We start from the raw sequence: 16478 nt of genomic DNA, 5'->3' as shown, positions 1-16478 counted from the left end.
GGATATGAGAGAGACAAATGATAAAGCAACCGTCAAGTCTTTGAGAGCAATGATAATGTCACTAAACCCGAAGGAAAGGGTATAGTAATATGCGGAGACGGCTCCAATGAAGATATACCAGAGGTATTGTAATCTGAATTATTTTTATTAATTACAAAATAAACATATTGGTTGGAAAAGATATGTTTGCATTAAAATGTGAAGTTAATTTTTGGGCCAGGAATATACACACACTTTTGGGTGGAAAATCATGTTATTTCTAATAGGGGCAGCGTATATCCAAATAATTAGTCATGCTTAACAAAGCATAATTAGTTATTATTCTGTGGCCAAAAAGAAAAAAAAGAGTCCTTATTTGCTTGATTGTCTATTCCATGTTGATCTGGTAGTATTATTAGGCTTTTGCCCTAGTTTTATGTTTAAGGCAGATTGCTCCTTATGTGATCCATCCAAAACTCCATTTTGATATTTGATTGGATGAAGCAGTTCTTCTATTGCTATATCTAATAGGTGAAATGATTCAGAATATATAGGGGGCAGAGTTGAAGCGATAATATATACTACCTCCTATATTTAATATAAGCCTTTATTTGACTTTTATTTTAGTTCCAAATATAATATTCCAATCTATTTTGTCTCTCGTATTTATGAATTTTTTCTCAAAATAGTCTTTCTAATGATGGTAGTTCTAGCCAATAAACTTGATTAATAAAGATATTTTAAGAAAGATAACACATATTTATTGCAAATAACTAACTTAACTTATTTTCTTAATTTCTTCAAATTAGTCAACTAGTTATTATAATTAGAGCTGGAGGTAGTATTAATTTTGCTAATTAAATCTAACCCGTTGTATTAGTTTTATACATCATTATTTAAACAAACACCACTAAAACGAAAAGGTTTTTTCTTTTGAAATAATTGACAGAGCTTTAAGATTTAGTGCTTGCTTGAGATCACCATTGGAATCTCCAAAATTTCTTATTCATGTAATTCAATACAAAACTCCTTTCACATTTTGTGGATTATGATTAAAAATCTGTTTTTAAAGAATTATATTGCCATTCCAAACGAGTCATAAGGGGCCACGATTAGCTGGGGACTGCTCTTTGATTAGCAGAAATTTTATCCTTTATAGTCAGACTTCCGTTTACATTAGCAAATAGCTTGCAAATAAGGTGTTCGGTCATAATACTAATTCTTAATATAAAAGATAATTAACTAATTTGAATGTATTAATGATGTTAGTAAAATTAGTTAATATGATATGTTTTTTTCTAAAACACTCTACACATCTTTTTTAAATCCTCTTTTTCCTACTTGATTATTGTTATAGGAATATCAATAAAATTAATTTAAAAAAATAATAATAAACATGTAAAATAAGTTTTATATATAGGACTAACATTAATTTCTCAATTAGCTCTTACATTAACTTATTAATGATTAGTGGAGTAGTTTTGTTGAATTTAGTTTGAGTTCATGCATCTTGATTCAATCAGCCATTCATGCATCCTCAAAATAGAATTTAAAAAAAAAAAAAAAAACAAGAAGAAGAAGAACAAGGAAGCACCATTCGGTTATCGCTTTTTCTCGTAGGCAGGAATAAAATGTATGAATCAGCAGCTGCATATGCCTGGGGATACAAGAAATTTGACGGTGTTTAAAAAAGGAAAAAAACTATTTTTCCAAGCTTATTTTAACTATGTTTAAGTTTAACAGTTATTTTGGAGTTAAATAATACTCTTTTGGTCCTATTTATAGGACAGATAAAGAAAATATTTTTTGATCCTATTTATAGGGTATTGGGAGAAATTTTTTGTATTGATATATAATTTTATCCTTCATTTATTTTGTGTTGATTTTGTTTAAATAAGGTATAATGTATAGTAAATAAGGATAAAGTTGTAAAGTTGTTAAATTTTAAATGAGAGTTAATAAAGTTTTTTTTTATCCATGTGAAATATGTTAGAAGTGACTTATAAATAGAATTAGAGAAATATTGTATAAAATTAATACAGCTGGCTTAATTTGATTGATAAACTTGACATACTAACTTGATATATGTTTGTCAATTATATTATTTATTAGACAATTAAAATTTTGATTTATTATTATAATTACAAAATTTGAATGATAATAATAAAAATTTCTAAAAATATGATATAATTGTATTTAATTATAATTAATTATCTAAATTTATAATTATAAATTATATTAAGGGAAAATGATAAATAAAGAAGGTGGAATATATGATATTCCAATTTGAGAAGCTAAGAAAATGTAATAACGGAAAGAGAAGTCTTTCCCAAATTAGAATTTTGAAATTTAATACAATAATAAAAATGCCCTTTGTCTTTTTTTTTTTAAAAAAAAAAAAGCTCAGCACGTCACTGGTGGCCAACGGTGGCTGCAGGTGGAGTGTTTTTGTCACAGTTTTTTTTTCTTGCATTGGAGAATATTGCAAGAAGTGGTGGGGTCGAATTTGATCCCATAACCCCTTGGCCATTTGGGCCAACAAAAAAACAGATGATTATTGGGCCATCAAAAACTTCTTAATCTTATGATGCAAACAAAAATATAAGTTGACTTTTTTATTGTAACTCAATTTACTTGAGGATAACAAGTCTTAATTGAGAAATAACAAGTCTAAATTTGATATTAACAAAGCAACTTTTCCTAATACATAAAAAGAAGTAGCATGTACATTAATTAAAACATGATCATAATTTATTAAAAAATGATACGTCTTTATTGAAAAATAATAAATCTAAACTTGATATTAATAATGTGTCTTTTCCTGATACATAACAAGAAATAGCATGTACATTAATTAAAAATAACCATAATTTATTTGAAAATGACACATTTTTATTGGAAAATGACAATATTAAACCTAATATTAACAAAATAACTTTTGTTGATACATAACAAGAAATAACATGTACATTCCCAAATAAATTGTTGTCATTTTTTACTAAAGACGCATCATTTTTCAGCAAAGATGTGTTATTTTCAAATAAATTATGGTCATTTTTAATTAATGTACATGTTATTTCTTATTATGTATCAGGAAAAGACACATTGTTAATCTCAAGTTTAGACTTATCATTTTTCAGAAAAGACGTGTCATTTTCAAATAAATTATGGTTATTTTTAATTAATGTACATGTTACTTCTTGTTATGTATCAGGAAAAATTACTTTGTTAATATCAAATTTAAACTTGTTATTTTTAAATTAAGACTTATTATCTTCAGGTAAATTATTGTCATGGGTTGGAGTTACAGTAAAAGAGTCAACTTATATTTTTATTTGTATTATAAGATTAAGAAGTCTTTGATGGTCCAATGGTCACCTTTCATTTTGTTGGCCTAGATGGCCAAGCGGTTGTGGGATCAAATTCCACCCCCACCACTTCTTACAATATTCTCCCATGCAAAAAAAAAATTGTCACAAAAAAACTCCACCGGATAGCCACGACGCCGATGGTCGTCACCAGTACCTGGCAGCGGCTGCCAGTCGCCAACCACCAGTGAGGCCTAAGCTTTAAAAAAAAAACAAATGGCATTTTTGTTGTTTTACTGAATTTCAAAATTCCAATTTGGGAAGACTTTCCTCTCCGTCATTATATTTCCTTAGCTTTCCAAATTAGAATATCATATATTTCACATTCTTTATCTGTCATTTTCCCTTATATTAATCATTTTATAATTATTAATTGAAATTTATCATTTGTATTTTTTGATTTAGTTAATTTTATTTAAATTCATTTAATAAATAAATTTTTAAAAAATACATAAACCTGATTTAAAAATTAAGTAAAACTATAAGAGGCTTGGTAAAATTAAAAACTAAGTATATAAATACCTAATATAATTATACTCTTCTCGTCCTATTTATAAGTCACTTCCAACATGTTTCATACAGACCAAGAAAAACCTTAAATTTCATTAATTTTCATTTAAAATTTAACAAATTTTTAATTTTATCTCTATTTAATATACGTTATATCTAATATAAACAAAGTCAACACAATAATAAATTAGGACCCTATAGATAGAATCAAAAAATATCTTCTCTCTCTTTACTTTATAAATAGGATTAGAGGAGTATAATAATAGGAGGGCTGGTAGGTTAACTGTAATATCCTATTATTTAAAAAGAAAGAAAGAAAAAAAATATAAGAGTCAACTTTCCACCAACTTTCGGTTGAAAGTTGAAACTTGGAGGTGGAAAATTTGGGAGAGATTGGAAAATGGGGCAGACGTGTGGAAAAAAAAATGGCATTAGGAAGACTTAGGGGGAGAGAAGGAAGACTTAGGGGATGAAGAGTTAATGCAAGGAGTAAAATTTGCAATGGGTGGTTGGAATTGCAGAATAGAAGAGAGTAGGAGGCAGAAGGCGAGAGTGCGTGAGAGAAGGAGAGAAAGAAAGAGAATTAGAGAAAGAGAAAACGAGAGAGGCGCAGAGAAGTTCTGGCTGGAGGTTTTAAAATTTTAATCGGTTTAGTTTTATTTATTGGGTGACTGGAGGTTTTAAAATAATTATGGTAACTAAAAATTTTATTATTTATGGAAATATATATATGTATATGGTAGTTATACCATTAAATTTTTTATTATATTATTTATTTATAAATATTTGAAGTATTATTGAATTTTTAAAAGCTTGATTTTGAAGGTTTAAACTGAAAATGGGATTTTTAGAATTTAGAACATGGTAATTTTACGTTTGGAAATTATGAAAAATTCTTTTTATTAAGGTAAATAATTTGGATGTGGTAAATAAATAATTTGGCTTTTAGAAAATTTTAAGTTATTTCTAAAATACTTAACTTTGGGTTATGAGAGTTGTGGGAATTTAGAATAAAGATTAAATTAAAGTAGAAATCAAACTAATATATAAGCTTAATTAATTAATTAGCTTATATTAATATGTGGTTATATTAATTGTGTAGATTAATTATTGGTTGAACAAAAGATTGACCTTGTGATAATCCTTAGTATTGCTTTGGCGAGAAGTAATTACTTTCTACTTGTTATATGTGCTAATATGTTGTTTGTGGGTATTTTGCTATTTTTAGAATAATATTTGATATTTAAAACTTGAATAGATATGTTATATTTTTTGAGTTATGAAAATTGTCTTGTGGGATTTTTGAAATTGTGATTGAGAAGTTTGGAAAAATATATGATTTATATCCTATGGATTATATTGAGAAAAGATTGAGATATTTTTATATTGTGAATGATTGGTTGTTATTTGAATTTTGGATTGAGTCTGATCTTACCACATGGTAAGGCCGCCATTGGTGCACATTGGTTGGCTTCTTCCTTCGTCCCCCATAGTGAGGGATAGGCCTTTCTGGCTTCTTATTTGTCCTCTAGAATAAGGGATAGACCTATATGTCTGATTAATCCCCCCTCATAGTGAGGGATAGACTTATGTGGCTTGTGTGTTAGTCCCCATAGTGAGGGTTTGGATGATTGAAATTATATATTTGTGTTTTCAAGAATTAATAACTGTCCCTCTTGACATCTCACGAGCACATGTTAGTATGTATGATGAGTTGGAAAGTTGCTTACTGAGACGTTTGTCTCAACTCGTGGTTTTTACTATCTTCAGGTGATAGTTCTGGTGGTGGCCTATCAGGGAAGGCTCCAAAGGCATAGTGTGCTATTACAGCTTGTATAACCTCCCTGTTTTTGTTTTATGTATTGATTTGTTATATATTGCCACATAAAGCCCATATACTCTAATACTATAAACTAAATCTTTTAATTACTACTATTTGATATGGGAGGTCATTGGAAGGCCAGAGATATTTAAGACTTTGTGTATTATGCTCATTTAGTAGTGTTGACTTTTGATTAATGGGCTTCATGACTTATATTAAAATGTTTTATTAGTTCGTGTGTTTGAAAGTATAAGTTTGGTTTGGGCTAACGGTTGAATGATATTTCTGGACTTTGAAAGTCCAAGCACAAGTTAATGATTGATGTGGCTCGTAATATAAGTTTATTTTTTTTTAACCATGATAGCGATTTTAAAATTTTAAGATTTTTTTTCCTATCATGGTTAATCATTTAAATAAATTGTTGGATTTAATCTAAAATGGTTTTGAAAAAACAATTGTCACATTAACTACATGCCATCTAGCAGACTGCCTGTGCGACATTTAGCCACATCCCAGGGTTACACGTCTTATGGCTCTCGACTTGATGCATGTCCCGTTGACTAGGCTTCTTCTAAGAGACTGTTTGGATAAAAACCAAACTATATTTTTAAAAGTAATTTTACGGTATACGAAATAAACATACAGATATTTGTCTCAATTTATAGAAAAGTACTTTTAAAAAATATTTTGGGGTAATACAAACTTTGGTCCCTCGAGTTTATCTTCATTTTAGTTTTGATCTCTCAAATTTCAAACCATAAATTTTAGTCCTTCAAGTTTCTTTTTATTTATAACATTGATCCCTATAATTCAACAAATACTTGGAGTATTTTACCCTTTTAGGGACCAAAATTTATAGGGGAGGGGCAGTTGTAGAAGAGAATAGGGTGGGGTATAGGCAGAAGAAAATCGAGCAAGAGAATTAAATGTCATGATATTAAATACTTGCAATCTGTCTTCCCTTCATTTTGTGCAAGAAGTAGAGAGAGAGAGAGCAAGAGGCAAAGAGGAAAAGAGAGCAAGTGAGCTGAGTTGCAGGATACATGATAAATTTTGGGGATCATTTAAGGACACAAAAATACTTCTTTTTGTCAAATTTTCTTTATAAATATTTTCTATATATTTATATCTTTATATTATTAGTTTCATTATAATGTTTACCATTTGAATATGGAGTAAATATAGAGTTTTGACAATATATGACTGTGGAAATTTAAAAATACATTATTAAGAAATTTTAATCGATTTATATTTAATGATTTGAGAACTTTAAATTAAGATTTTAGTTGAAAAATTTGTTATTCAAAAACATATAAAATATTTTTACAGATTAAATTTAAGTTAAATAATTTATTTGAGTTATTTAATGTATTATTGAGGTTTTAATCGGTTTGAATATTAAATAGGTCAAAGATATATTGTTGAAATAATTTTTGAAAGCTTAAAGAATTGTAGTTGAGTGAAATTAAATAAAGTTTAGGTTTGTTTATAATTTAAAGAAGTTGTTTGGTTTGAGGAAAATTTTTAAATTATTATAATAAATAATTGAGAATTTTAATATAAAATATATATACATTTTGGGTAATAAAGATATATTTAATTAAGTTATTAAATTTAGATAGTCTTATATGTAAATTATATTTTCAAAATAATATTATATCCATTATAAATAGCTAGATTTGTGAGAGTTAATATACTTTTGTTTAGAGGGTAGTCTTAGAATTTCAAAGTAATTTTGGAGTAGTTTTGAGTTTTATATTAATAAATATTTATGTGTAAGTTTGTAGACTCTTGAGAATTTTGGAGTAATCTTTGTATGAATATTTGTAAGCTAAAAAGCACCAGGTAACTCTAAAAATTCTTTCATGTACATGTGAATTGTGTAAGATTATACCGTGAATTTACTAATTTTTATTATACCATATTGAAATATATGTATGTATTATGACTTTTCAAATAAATGTTTCAATATGTTACTTGAATTTGTTAAGATTTATTGCTATTAATTATGATTAATATTTAAATATATTGATCATTATTGATATAGAAATTTTACTGTTGTCTTATTTTAATAATATATATGAGGGCGTACTTCTGATGTAACATTATTTGCATATGACATATGTATTGTTGGGTTAAGGATAGAAGGAGATTTGCATGAATATAAAATTACCACGTGGTATGCCATCACTCGGTGCACAGCAGATGGCACTTGTGAGGGCCTCTTCTTTCATGTTTTCCTTTGGCTGGGAATTCATTGAAGCCGTGAGACATATGACATCTCCTTATTTTATTTGCAAAAGAGGAGAGCCATAGTTCGAACTTGAGCTCTATATCTTTGACCAGATATATCTCCAATATCAGTGAGTTAAAATAATTCAATAAAATAGATTAGTTTCTATTGGATTATGTATGAGCCTATGACTCTAGTTAACGGTACAAGGGTAGATGGTGATATAAAAGAAGATGCATATTGCATTATTTTTGCGTATTGGAAAATGATGTTAGTATATTATTAAATTGAAAATGAAATTAAGTTGAATGTACACATATGTGATTTCCATACACAAATATATATACATATATCAAATTTTTGTTTGTCATATATGATTTGTTTGTACATGCTAGAATTTCAATAGTTATTAAGACATCAAATCTCATCTCTTATATTAACAATTTTCAGGTGAAGAATTTAGTATGAATCAAGGGAAGGCACAGATATAGTGAGCTGCGAAGGTTTTGGTGCTCCTCTAGCACATGTTATATTATATTTTTATTTGTTATTACTATAAAACTTTAATAGTTTATTTTGTTAAGTTATGTTAGAAAAAATGTTTTGAAATTATGACCTGTTTTGAATGTTAGAAATACGTATAAACTTTTAAATAAAGTATTTTATCGTTTATGTTGATATAATCACGTGAGGTGTAACAGTTATGACTTTATAGGCTATTAAGCACAAACTGATGGGGCGAAATTCTTTGGGAAAATTCCAAGAAAAGGTTCTTGGAATATAAGAAATTCCAGATTGGGTCCTGGAATTTCGAAAATGACAGAAAGGGTCAGTGACCCAATTTGTCATTTGTAAAATCAAGAAGAATTGACAACTTTGCCCTCATTTGTATTCATTCACTACAATGATTTAAGGAATCACTATAAGGGTTTAGATGTTATCTAGATTCGTGTAGCGAATAACTACTCACTTTTTCATAGCTAAGTGTCTTGTTATTAACTACAACTAATTTTGTAATCACTAAAATAATGTAAGTATTACCTAGATTCGTGTAGAGAATAACTACTCACTTTTTCATAGTTAGGTACCTTATTATTAACTATAACTAATCTTGTAATCACTAGAACAGTGTAAGCATTACCTAGATTTGTTTAGAGAATAATTACTCACTTTTGCTTAGCCAGAGGCAAAATTGTCAATTCGTTTTAATTTCACAAATGACAGATTGGGTCACTGACCCTTTCTGTCATTTTTGAAATTCTAGAACCCAATCTGAAATTTTCTATATTCCAAAGATTTTTTTTGGAATTTTTCCAAATTCTTTTCAGTATGGAGGGCTTTTCTGTTTTGGGAATCAAGGCAATTAAAGTGTTGTTAATGCGCTCGTCGAAAGAATCTCCTGTCAGTAAAGTGGTTGCTAACTTCCAAAGTGATTGTCCTACAATATCCCACTGGTTTTCGGGGGGGAAAAAGTATGGAGGCCATCAGGGCCTAAGGCTTTTAGTGGTTTAATGTCAAAAAAGGCTTGTTTGATGTCAGCAAGTGAGAAATCAGGATTCAAAATTTCCAGCAAGGCACTAGGAATGGGAGGGAACTTACCTCGAAGATAGTAGGAGGTGGGAGGATGACCCGGCCTCGAATAGAGCTGAACAAAAAAATCTCTCGTCATTTGTTCTAGTGTGTCATTATTTGAAACCCAAATTTCCTTTTCGTCTATTAAAAGGGTGATTTTGTTTGCCTTTCTGATCTTGGCTTCAGTGTAGTAGTAAGAAGTGTTGCAATCTCCGAGGTAAATCCAGCTAGCTCTGGATTTTTGAAACCAGAGTAGTTCTTGCTGGAGGCAAGTTGTTGTTTCATAAGCTTCAATAAGTTCCCCGTTGAGATGATTTAGGAAAGTGGAATAGGGGCTCTCCTCAAACGGCTTCTGTAATCCTAAAAGAAGAGCCAACAGTTGCCGTTTCCTGAATCCAATTTCACCAAAAATCTCGTAATTCCAGGTGATTGCACTTTGATGGGGTCTTGAATGTTTTTGAATAGGGAAGACTCTTCTGTCTAGCTTGTCGCGAAAGGAAGGCTGATGACCTTGGTCAGGTGCATTCAAGGGTTACTTGGATGTTGGCTCAACGAGCATAGCCGCTTCTTCGGGAGCTTGTTTTGTTCCTTTAAGGTCGTTCAGCTGCTCACGGTTGTCAGTAACCATTTTGGCATCTTCGTCGCCTTCTTGTTGAGCTTGCCGTATCTTAACCTTCTTGGTGGACCTATGGTCTTCGAGATGGGAAGGGGAGTCTTCTTTCTTCGAGAAGTGAAGAGGGAGAGAGCGCTCCATGTCCAAGAGCTTCGGTTATATTCTTCTTTTTTTTTTTTTATAACATTCGGTTATATTCTTTTAATAGACATGATCTTTTCCTACTACAATGTTTGTTGTGTATGTAAAGGGGTGTATCAAAAGTAAAGTCTCACGTTACCCAAGAGAGAGGGAGCTCAAGTGTACATATACTATCGTACATTATTGGGCTAGTGAATGGGTCTAAAGGAAAAAGAGGATCTTGCACACACAACAATGACCCATCGGAGGGAAACAGAATTGAAAATTGGCAATTCCTCCCCCCCACGTGCAAATTAGAATAGTACTTGGCACTTTTTATAAAACACTTTTGCAAAATTAAATTATAAAATGGTGTTAAAAGAGCCTATCAGAAAATCCTGGTTACTAAATGTTGGGAGTTTTTCAAACCGTTTTTGTGGATTAACGTCTGGAATTTATTTCTTTAAACGTGCCCAGTGTTCGTAACCGAAGGTATGACTACATATTATTGCAGTAACGTGTGAAACCGATGGATTTGTTGTGTTTATGTCCCCGAGGCCTACATAAAGTGATCCAAGACAGTGTGTTCTGTACCCCGCTCTTGAGTTTTCGAGTATCTATTCCTCCTCTGCGTTTCTCTTCTTCCCTCTCTGTGTTTCTGTGCTGCTGGGTTATATTTTTCTGTTGTTTTGTCACCTTTTTTTCTGCAGGAAGAGTTCGTTTAATCCTGGGGAGTGCCGCACTCACATTTACCTATGGTAGCGGAATAACTCTTAAGAACAGTGTCTACCGGCACGACTCGAACCAGGCTGATACACACTTCCAGTTTTCTCAACAATGTTTCGGTGCCAAAATGTGATTTGAAAAAAGAAAGAAGAAAAAATTGCATTGAGGCCCTACAGAAGACAAAATACTATATAAGCCACAATAGTTGTTAATATAGGTTGCAATAGTTGTTAATATTGCTGCTTCACTTGTCAATTTATCAATTAATATAAGTTTGAAAAAATGTGATTTTGAGTTACATAATGACAAGTGACATTGACATATCCTTTAGACTAATACTTTTTTATGATTAATGTGATATAATATTGTTATTAAAGTTAATTATCACTACTGAAATAGTGAAGAGTTAGTCAATAAAAATGAATTTGTTACTTTTGCAATAATGGAGGATATTGCGTGAAATCTCATCATAAATAAATCACATTATTCATAATTCATGAATAGTATGGAGTACATTAGAGTTTTCATACCAGTATATATAATATTGAAATTTTAACAAACTATACATATACTTGTTCATATATGCTCTAAATAATGCGACTCGTTTAAAGTTTCGTGTAATGCAAATGGGACTAAATTTAACTTTGATATATATATATATATATATATGTATTCATATGAAAAATTAATAGAAAGAAAACAAATATCCCAGCCTTTAGGTGCTCAATCTCTAACAGTGGTTTCTTTTGTTGATTCATCATCTTGAGCTAAAGGCTGTCACATACTAAACTCTCAAAGCATGGAACAAGAAAATAGATTTAGCAACATAAGAATTAACAGAACCAACTCTAGTCATAATACTCATCTAGTTGTTTATATAAGATCTATTTAATTAATTTGATTAGATTGATAAAGTTATGTGCGTAAGTTAATTATAATAAATATGACATATTTTTTTCTAAAATATCCTAATCATTTTCCTTAATATTCTCCCTTTCTTTCCTATTTGATTATAGCTGAGAGAATATGAGTAATTTGAGAAAATTTTAATAAATATGAGAAATATGTCTTAAATTTAGAACAAAGATTAACTTTATAATTAGGCCCTACATTAAGGACTGTAGGAGTATTAGTTTTGCTTATGTTTGTTATAGGACAAGAGGGATACCAATACAAGGATTTGGCTTTTGCGAGTAAGTATATCAATAGAGGCATATCCACGGAAGATTTAGAATGAATGAATATCATGTAATTAATAATTATATGTCACATTAAACGAAATAAATAAGATAAAATACATGTAAAGATTATTTTCAAGAGAAGGATAATAAATCTATTAAAGGTGTCTGTAATCCCTAAAAAGAAAAAAAGAAAAAGAAAGAAATATATTAGTATATACACTTTCTAGAATGAGTGTTTATTGTTCTACAGTGTTTGCTCTTAAAAACCATTATTCTTGCAGTGACCCAAATTAATGTGTTAACCATTTTAAAAGAGCATAAATCCCCACGCACATGGCCAACCAAGATTAAGGTTTCTGAGATCCAATATTGAGGAAATTGATGAAGTTGGCATCTTTGTTCAAGGCCAAGCTTGCCCCAAAACTCCATCCATGACAGTTGTCATCTTATTATGCCCATCTAAACACCCTCTATATCACTATCCGCTTCTTAATATAAGTCATTTGTGACATAATCTCACATACCAAGAAATGCACTAAATTGACAAGTTTTTAAATTTTGCCATTTTTAAAGTTTTCTTCATCTCTACATCTACAAATCATTCTCATATATCCACCTTTCTTTCTCTTTTTCCGATGAGAATTAAATATTCACACTCTTCAGTCCAGTTGGTTCACAATCTCCCCGTCAATTGAATCTAAAAATTTTTCAATTGTGTTAGATCTTTTCGAGTATTGTTATTATGATTGTGATAAAAAGTTTGTTGGAGAACTTCGTCTGGTGGACTTGGGAGTTCATCAAAAAGAGGCTATTTTTTGAGCCTAAAAAGCAGCTCAAGCTCGATGTTAGAGATGGCCAATTTTCCTCACTCACAGTGGTAGCAAAACTAGACTCCGTTTTTTATTTTCCAGAACAGACCAGAAAATGCAAGATCTCTAGTAAGATCAATAGGAATCCTTTTATAGGGATGGATATGAAGCTGGTGGATGTTAATGAAGGAATTGCTGTAATAGAACGAAGACTCACTCAGAAGAAAGCTCTTCTTTTGATTGTTGATAATGTTGATAAACGAGAGCAATTGGGAAAACTTGCTGGCGATTTGTTATTGGTTTGGTTCTGGCAGTAGGATTATTATTACACCAAGGGATAAACAATTACTTAAAAGGCATCGTGTTGAAACAATATATGACATGAAGGAATCCAATGAGGAAGAATCTCTTAAATGTTGATCCACTTTACAAGGAAGTTTGTGAGTTCTGCAATACCACAGTATGCCCATGGCCTTCCACTAGTCCTTGAAGTAATAGGTTCTCACTTGTTTGGTAACAAGAGTATAACTGAGTGTAAATCTGCAATAGATGTCTACAAAAGAAGGGGAAAATTGTCCCAGTGAAAGAAAATAATTACTAAAAAATCTTATAACAACTAAGCAATTTATAATAACAAGTTCAAGTGCAAGAAATGATATGTTTAAGCCGCTCAATTGTCATTGAAACTTTTTAGCAATTATCTTCCTTCTTTGGGATCTAATAATGATTCTCTCTAAAAGAATTCCAAGCAAACAAATTCAACAAAAACTACAAGTAAGCTAAAATAGCAGCTTGCAAGAAGAGATAGAGCAGGAAAATTTCCTTGATATTGCTTTTTTTTTCCTCTCCAAAGGGAAAAGAGTTGGGATATGTCAAAGATATGGTGGAACTTGCACATGGTTCTGATCCAAATTATTGTATTATAAAAGTGTTGAAAGAAAAATGGCTAAACATTCAAGTGCAGCGCCTTTTCCTAGAGTAGACCAACAAAGGTTGCTGAATCCTATCAAAATCATCTAGAGATGGCCCAAACACATTTGGTCTAGCAATATTGCCACCTGCAAGTGAATACTGGGGGCTCACTGTGGTAGCTCCATATTGATCAGTGGAAGATGATGCAGGTATAACTCTTGGTGCTGCAACAGGTTTTCCAATAATATCACACCTGTCAAGTACCACATCCAGCTCAATGATGTAGATAATCTGGTGGCTCTGGACAACATTACAGATAAACTGAGTCAATTTAACAATAGACCCCTTTTGCAATATCCCAGCATGGACCAACTCGTTCTTCTTAATATAAAGCATCCCCTGCTGGTAATGGGAACCATCCGACAGCGCAAGCCTATACCTCTCTGGTTTGCCATGCTGCTGCTGTGACCTCACCACTCTCAAGTCAATCACTTGAAGTACAGGCTTTATGTCCTCGCAAGAGAAATCATCTCTACACATCGCCTTTATCACTCCATGGGTGAGCTTTGCAGCCATTGTTGTAAGGGTTGGAAGCTTAATTCTGGCCTGCTTCATCTCCTTTGATATCTCAGCCACGACAGTCTTCATCTCCTTCAGGTAAGTCTCAAAACGATCCATACGTGCTGTATATGTATAGTCCCTTTGATTGCCCAACTCTGTTAAGCTTCTAATTTCATTGAAAAGGTCTTTCGATCCAGTGTTCTGTGCCATTGGACTCCCAATAAAAGCACCTATATAGAGAATACCCTCAATAATATAATGAAAATAGATAGAAAATAGCAAGGATTAAGCAGATAAATAAGCTAATTAACCGTAATTCTCCATTGAAATTCACAAGGTGTGTGTGTGTGTACATATATATATTTGTCGCGTATATATCTGTCACAAGCATTGAATTAACCAGCAACACAAATGAAAATAAAAGTCAGAAATGAAACAACGGCAAAAGAAAACTTCAGATCAGCGGAAGATCAGGGCGGTGGGAGGAGAAGAAGAAGAGACATGGCAAAGTTCACTGCCCTCTTCATATTGTGGCAACTCCCAATATAACCCTACTTTGCTTCTCATGACTTGGGCCTCTATAGTATCTTCGCCCATTCCTTTCCCGCACCATATTTCCTCTTGGCCTATAATAAAATACCCTTAAATAAAGAAATTATGTATCGTTTTCTCATTTCTATCACAAAAATCCAGTGCTTAGTAGAAAATTATTTCATACATCGAACTGCAAAAAAACAAAGAAGAGATCGGTGGAGCGCCGAACTCACCTTAATCGCAAGCACCCCAAAAGAACAACAAAGGTGAGAGTGAGGAAGATGCTAGCTATGGCCTCCCTTCCAACGCAATAACAACAATCTGAAACAAGAGAGATTATAGCGTAATACTTAGCAGCATTAACTTCTCTGATAAATATCACAAGTCTCAATAGATTACAACCCAATAACGGGCAAATAGCGAAAACAAAGTGCTCTTAACAGTAACGTTAAAATAATGCATGCTGGCCGAGTAAGATAGATAGATAGAAGAAGAAAATGTCAGGAAGGGAAGTAGAATGTCAGATAGAAGAAGAAGGAGAAGAGTTCAGTGGGGGAAGGCAAAGACGCACCATGAACGGAGAAAACGAGCAGCGAACTGACAAGGGAGAAGAAAGGGACTGTGAGTCTGAGAGACTGTGAGTGCTGATATTTAAAATCCAAATCAACTGTCATGGCTTTTAAAATTCAAAATGTGTTTTAATAAATAGATTTATTTTGATAATGTCTAAAATATTTAATACCATATGTGTTTTATTTAAATTTTATAAGCTATTAATTTTTTAATTTATTATAATTAATGTAGTATTAACTTTTAGGGTTAATGTGCAAATCTGCATACACCCTAAAGAATTTTTTATTTCTGAAATATATATATATATGAAATTTTTAAAATAATGCAAAATTTAGCCTTAAATTTTATTAATGAGATAGTTGAAAAGAATTACCAATTGTACACATATTTAATGTTATAACTATTTTTAAGTAATATTTCTGGTTTCTGATTTCTAATCACATGAAATTGTCTAAAAAGACTTATAGTATGAACTATATGAGTATTTTAGATTAATTTGAATTATCAATCATAATCAATGTACCCTCAAAACTAATCAACTATTCGTAGAATCAAAAAATTAAAACAATAAAAGCGGAAGAAATCTTTGATAATCAACCGTATAATAATAGAGTTAATTAGTGGAATAGATCTTTGACGGTTTGTAAGGAAAAGCCAGCTCAAATGGATACCTATCAAACGGGCCATACCGTTTTCCAAAAAAAAAAAATACTAATAATAAGCAAAGAATTTTATGTCCCAAAATACAAAGGATAAATAAAGAATAATTCGGTCAGGACTAAAAAAATAATTGGAAAAAGCAAAATTAATGGGATTTAATTGATAGTAGAAACAATTGTACCAGCATTTTCATTAATTTGCATTAAATACCCTTCAAAGAGAATGATGTCAATGAATTTTTCTGCACAATAATATCATGGAAATTCTCTGCAGAATACACAGTATTCGAAAATCTTCTAGTACCT

This window comes from Neltuma alba, unplaced genomic scaffold (genome assembly GCF_004799145.2).
Source record: "Neltuma alba isolate B1F8T4 unplaced genomic scaffold, ASM479914v2 tig00002457_pilon, whole genome shotgun sequence".
In the NCBI taxonomy this organism is placed as follows: domain Eukaryota; kingdom Viridiplantae; phylum Streptophyta; class Magnoliopsida; order Fabales; family Fabaceae; genus Neltuma; species Neltuma alba.
The sequence above is the reverse complement of the archived record's forward strand: the minus strand, read 5'-3'. Positions refer to the sequence as shown.